Below are 6,381 nucleotides of genomic sequence, written 5' to 3' on the forward strand. Positions count from 1 at the left end.
GCCGCGTTTCAGATCGGACCCTTTTTATTGTTGCACTTCTAAATAAGAAGGTAAATAGTAGCATTCTGGTGTTAGTTACAGTGTAAATCATACGTGTAAATGGATAAGAAACACACAATTGAAAGCTCTGAAGCTGCATGTGAGCATGTGCCTGCGTGCGCATGCCTCTGCTACAGGAGAACAACACTCAAAGACACGGAGGCACGGTTAGCCTAGCATGTCGGCAGTTTGGCAGTAATACACAAACGCTACCTTATTCACCATAAGAAACCACCACAGCACTGAGTATGCAGCATAAAGCTAGAAATCAAGCTAATGCTAAAGCTAAGCTAGCGTGGCAAAGAGCCATTGGGCTGCTGTTGCAAACTTGTATTACTACTAGTGCGGAGTTATTCTACAATATTCACTCATTATGACAGTAAAATACACAATCCTAAGTCAATCTACTGCAGTAAATCATCTCTCAACCAGTAGAAAATGCTGTGAACACTTGATTGTGCATGAAAAAAAATAACGTAATATACCGTGAAACCGTTAGAATTTTGAAAATTACCATGATATACATTTTTGGTCTTACCGCCCAGCCCTAGTTTCCATACTATCTAATGTGAACGCATTACATATTAATTTTGACGTCAGACTTAGTATGAGTAGTGCGTTAGTATGCTATTTCTTCTTCTTTCTCAGCACCAGCTTGTGATAGTGAATGGGAATCCAAGTTTGTAGGAATCCCTGTTTAATGTTCAGTGAAATGTGTTTACGACAGTAATCCCTGTTGGTTTCCCTCTCTTGGTAATCTTATGAGAGAGCTAAATGTGTGTCCGACGTGTTTCTCTTAAATTTGTTGGACAGGTTTTAGTTTAAAGGATTTTTGTAGCTATATATTAAAAACTCCATGTGTTTGCTGCCTTGTTATAGTGTAGCAGTTTGAGTTACAATGTAAATCATTTCACCAAGTTTTATGTAAAATCACTGAGCTGCTGTGGAAATCTGCACGAGCCTCAGTGTGATTCATGCTGTCATCACTACTATGTTTAATGTCTAAATGTGTTTGAGGCGTTCTGACTTGGAGCTCAGTGTTTCATTCACTCCACCTTCAGGCTCTTTATTTGTGCTGAATCAAATCCTGGGACTGGCTGCTGTAAACAACCTGCAGGCAGCTGCAGCTTCAGATGAAGCAGCAAGATGCTTTGCCAAGGGGCACTTCAACAGATGTCGACATAAAAACATAATATTTGCTTGTTAGTCGAATTCATGTAAGTTTGTAGTTTCTAATTCAATGATTAAATGTTTTAGAATCTTTTCAAGTTAAGTTTTTTTGCTAATGTATTTTTTTTTAACGTGTTTTTATATTGGCAATATAATATTTATATTTAACATGACATTTGATGTGTGTTTAAGAGCAAATTAAGTATATGCAGTAATATTATGCCATAATAACTCTTTGAGAAAAAAAATCACTTGATTGGAAACAGCTACAGTAAGTGAATAGATCTGGATGAACCATGCGTCATTTTTATTCTGTGTTTTAGAAAACTATGATCTACTGCAAAACAGTCCAAATAACATGAAATGTCCCGTGAGCAGCAATTCTTTTAGCCAAAATCTGTCCTATTTAATTAGAGAGATCAGAAGAGTGTTTGATTTTTTCTTTAAAGGTAGTACCACAAACAGGACAGAGTGTGACTGTTTAAGACCACCTTAGACTCTTAAGATGCACGAGGAAAGCTTACAGACTGACAGAACAGCTGAATGATGAACCAGCATGTTACAAGGTAAAGGAAGCCTAATAAATAGGTTGAAAGATGAAGGATGATGCTGAAGGACAGGTGTGTGTGTTACCCAGGCAACCCAGGGAGGAGAGGATGGTGACGAAAGTGAGAAATCAGTATACAAACGCCATAAATAGGGAGGAAAACAGGTGAACTCCAGACAGGACCACACAATGCATTGATCCTTGAAGCAGAAGAACTACAGTGGCAATAAAAAAAAAACACAGAGCATGCCACGCCTTTCAGTCTACGGTTCAAACAGACTCACGTAAAAATCAAACATCAATATGAAAGATTATAAAAATAAAAACGATGCCTCACAGATTCTGCTGCACTCTTCCAATGTTAGTGTTTGGGGGGAAAAACATATTGGCATGGATTCGTGTGAGATTGGAAGGGTTTTCTTTTATCACGGTTTGGCCCCCTCAGTTCAACTGGGCGTCGGGCTCCAGGTTGAAACAATTATTTCTCCCCCTTTCTTATATTTTTGTTTTTCACCTTTGTTTTTTTTCCCCTCCCTCTTCTCTCAATTTTCTTATAATATATAATTTGTATATATATATATATATATATATATATATATATCGTTCCTTTCCCCCACGTATTTGTCTATTATGTACTTGTTATTGTCTCCTCCCCTCCCCCTCTAATAGCACAATACCATTATTAGAATTATTATAATATCACACATACACACACACACACACACTCACTGTATCATAATGTATAAGATCTGTAAATACTGTCTATGGTAACCTGTCACCATTTTTTCCCCCCTCTTCTTTTCTGTAATTGTCGCTGTTTGTTTTGTATGAGGCAAAAAATAAATGAAAAACATATGATATAAAGGTGAATTTGTTGTTTGTTGTTTGAATGCAACAATGGAGGTGATATGAAATGAGTTTCTGAACCTGTCGGCTGTAAAAACAATAGAGTTGTATGAATACTTTTCTAATTAAAGACTTAATAAAGTGTTGGGACACTAGTTGTAAACTACTAACCCTGGCTGTAATGCGGTCAATGCATAGCTCTGTAGTGGAGAGTGATGTGAGCTGTAAGTGTGCATGTCATCGATCCATGTGGCCATGCTGTGTTCTTTGTTTTCTGTAGAAATAAGTGAAGAAAGTAGAAATGAGCTGACTTTTATTTCATGGATGATCTTAAAGATTCTCTTGAGTCACAGAGTGCAGAAAAGCTTCATCAGTATTGCTGGCTGGCTGTGGTACAGTAGCCTGGAAAGCTGTGTAACAGCATAATATACATCAGTTATAAATCTGTCAGTGGGAGTATACGGCATCACAATGTGGTCAGAGAAATCCACTCGGACTGTTGTGCAGCTCGTTGGTGCTGCACCGTCTCCGTCGTCATGATGCAGTATTGATCAGGTGCCTTTTTAGGGCCAGAAGGATCATCGTGGTGAGTGGTTCTTCACATTCATTGCCCTCTTGGCCCCAAATGACCTCAAAGAAACTCAAGCAATTGAACTAAAATGTTTAGTCTCATCAATCTTTCTCTGCAGGGTTACACTATAGCAGCAGCTTGGAGAGGATTTGGTGGGAGAAAGGATGGATTAGCTCCTTATTAGCACTTATTTAAGGTGTTCAAGGTCACAGGAAGGGATGCTCGGTCCATGGTGTAAAGCATTTGTGTCCAACTCAAGGCACGAGGGCCAAATCCAGTCCTTTAGACCAGTGGTTCCCAACCCCTTGAGCCTTTTTGTCATACCATGAGTACCCCCTCACTCATACGTGTTCATGATTCCCCAAAAGTAGAACATAACACAACTGAATATTCAACGCAAGTCATTTTATTTCATCTTCTTAAATTGAACAATTAATATTCAGGCATTATCTTCTTTTTTAACTCAAATTAAACATAAAATTATGTTGCCTTCAAGGCAATAAAAATGATAAATATAAGAAACAGTATTATAGTAAATGTTTGTATTATTAATACTGTATTATTAATATTAATATATTGTTATTAAAGAAAAATGATAATTGAAATTAGAAAAAAACTAAGAAGAAATAAAAATAATAAGTAATATAAATACAAAACAAATAATTAACCTGCCTGTGTTATATATAACTTTTATGACATTTACCACAAAAGGAGGCTCTTTGAATATGTTCTCTTTAAACAGGCATTTGAATTTTAAAAACAAGTCATAGCGCACACGTACCATTTTATTGACGGACTTATGTAATGACTGAGAATATTTTTCTATTACCTTGGAAATAAATTCCTAATTTTTCCACGTACCCCCTGCAATGTGCTCACGTACCCCTGGTTGGGAAACACTGCTTTAGACCATCCAGTTTGGCCTGCAGAAGAAAGTTAAAAGGACAAAAAATATAAATTATTGTCTAAATGAACAAATAATTCACTTGTAATAATGTAACAAATTCAATGAAACTCCACAGTATTTGCAGAATCGCAATTTCCTCATGCTTTTATCACATGACTACAGTCAATTCAAATCTTAAATTGTTAAAAAAAAAAAAGAATTTTCCTGAAATTATTTTACATAACTTCCAAAAATTAAATAAAAATTGGTCTCAAAATGAAATTGAAGAGAGAAAATCCTGCGCCTTACATACTTTAGGTATCGTACATTGTGTAAAGTGGGGACATTATTCAGGAAAATGAGACATTTCAACATTTAAGTCTTAATATCAAACTACCTCGTATTTGGCCTAAACTAAAATGAGTTTGACACCCCTGGTTTATAGTTTACTTTGTCATTACAATAGTTGAAATTGTTATTTGAACATTTTCTTCACGGCGCAGTCATCTTCTCCATCGTGTTTACACATTTTTATCAGACTTTGTTTTTGCTTTCTCTGCAATCTGAGCTCTAATAGCTTTTCAGTTGGATTGAGCTGCATGGATTTTTGCTTTTCTAACGCATCAACGGTAGCTTATGCTCAATGGTTAACTGTGTGTCCCTTCAACACAGACCACAACAAATCACCCCAAATAACTATGATATTATTTATTTTTTAGCATTGAAGAGTAAATGACCATCTGAAAGCTGACGTTCATTCTACTTTTTACATTCTTTGTAACATCCTGGCTGCTTTTATTCATTATGTTGCTTCATAGGGTTCTGCATCAGGAGGAGTAGATGTTGGAACATTGATGGATCGTGCTGAGGTGGAAGCAACAGGAGACACACTTAATGGGACTGAAGTAAAGATAACAGTAGAGAGCTTGAGGTAGGGCTGTTAAAGAATAATTCGATTTTTTATAATTTTTTTCAATGCACTTAAATGACTGCAGACATCAGATATATTGTCAAATGTGCAACTTTTTTTGTTGTGATTGGCCTCAAGAGTTAAAATGCATAGAACAATCCTAAAATAAAAAGTAAATGAGGCTCTGTCATTCAACAATTTCAAGCTTTAACACAGGTTTAAGCAAAAGTGCAACAGCAACTTCACAATAGCTTCAATTTTCTGATTAAGAAATCAGATAACTACATATATTATAACATTACAATTAAAAAAATAATAAACTCTTCCCTTAGCATCTCAGCATAGAGTGAATAAAAAATTAAACATGCCTGTGGCGCACATATAGAATACTCAAACAAATGTAAACAAAGAGGGGCTGGCTCACATCACGCTACGGTAACCCACAAGGACGGAACACGAAAAAATTCCAAAAAGACTGGTGGGGGGAAAAAAAATAAAAATTTATTGAATAATATACATATATATTTCAATAAAAATTGTTTTTATCTACAAATTCGATAAATTGATTAAATCGATTTTTTTTGCCCAGCCCTACTTTGAGATTTGAGTACAGATATATTCACAACTGTGGGGAAAAAAGGAAAAGAAGGGTTTGTATCACCATCATCTAAAATAGATAAAGTATTGTTGTTTATCAGGCTTACCTTTGCAACATGATTAATGTGGGTTTATTATTCATGTTATTGCCAAAACATAAACAAGTTTTTCTTTATTACTTGCCTCCCCCTGGATGGATGGATGGATGGATGGATGGATAACGCTGTTAGCCAAGGATCAGACGAGCAAACATTGGTGTATATCAAATGAAATAAAAGTTGAAAAGTAGAATGAAAGGTACACAGCCAGTAGGAGTCTCAATGGACAAATGTGGATCTTATTTGTTGATAATTATATTACAATTGTGTAATATTTAATCTAAATGCATATTGTAAATTGTCATTTATAGGTGTATTGGTTCGTGTCCCTTTCAGTGTGTGCAGGTGATAAAGTAACAAAAGAATCAAAGTTTTTCCACGTTTTTTTTTTTCCAGAAGTACATTAATATATGCACAACAGGTAATCAAGGTTATTTAGCTGATTATAAATGTTTGCATTGTTCAGTCATTAATGTAAATTCCTGCAAAATTACCTTTTTTAATTGTTAGAAAATTCAAGATAAAATAAATTCCAAGTCCCATCGATCCGTCCTATCAGCAGTGTTTTAATATATTCAATTCATTACAAGTGTAATCACATGTTTATGTTTCTATTTTATTTTCCTGTGTTATGGTACATAATTTATGATGATTCAAATTAGGAATCGACCAATATGGATTTTTTTTAGGGCCGATGCCGATACCGATTTTTTTTTT

General features: G+C 35.3%; 1 protein-coding gene across 2 annotated transcripts in view; it reads left to right on the plus strand.

Moving 5' to 3' along the window:
• LOC114462657 (protein FAM163A-like) overlaps positions 1 to 6,381 on the plus strand; it is a 29,137-nt gene that overhangs the window by 15,090 nt on the left and 7,666 nt on the right. The window contains exon 2 of one of the 2 annotated variants that reach the window (XM_028445681.1): positions 4,878 to 4,990. The exons of the other annotated variant lie outside the window; for it this stretch is intronic. The gene's annotated coding sequence lies outside the window, so the exon portion shown is untranslated. The remainder of the gene's footprint in view (positions 1 to 4,877; positions 4,991 to 6,381) is intronic. 2 annotated transcript variants of the gene reach the window in all.

Source organism: Gouania willdenowi, chromosome 4 (assembly GCF_900634775.1).
Source record: "Gouania willdenowi chromosome 4, fGouWil2.1, whole genome shotgun sequence".
NCBI classification, from domain to species: Eukaryota; Metazoa; Chordata; class Actinopteri; order Blenniiformes; family Gobiesocidae; genus Gouania; species Gouania willdenowi.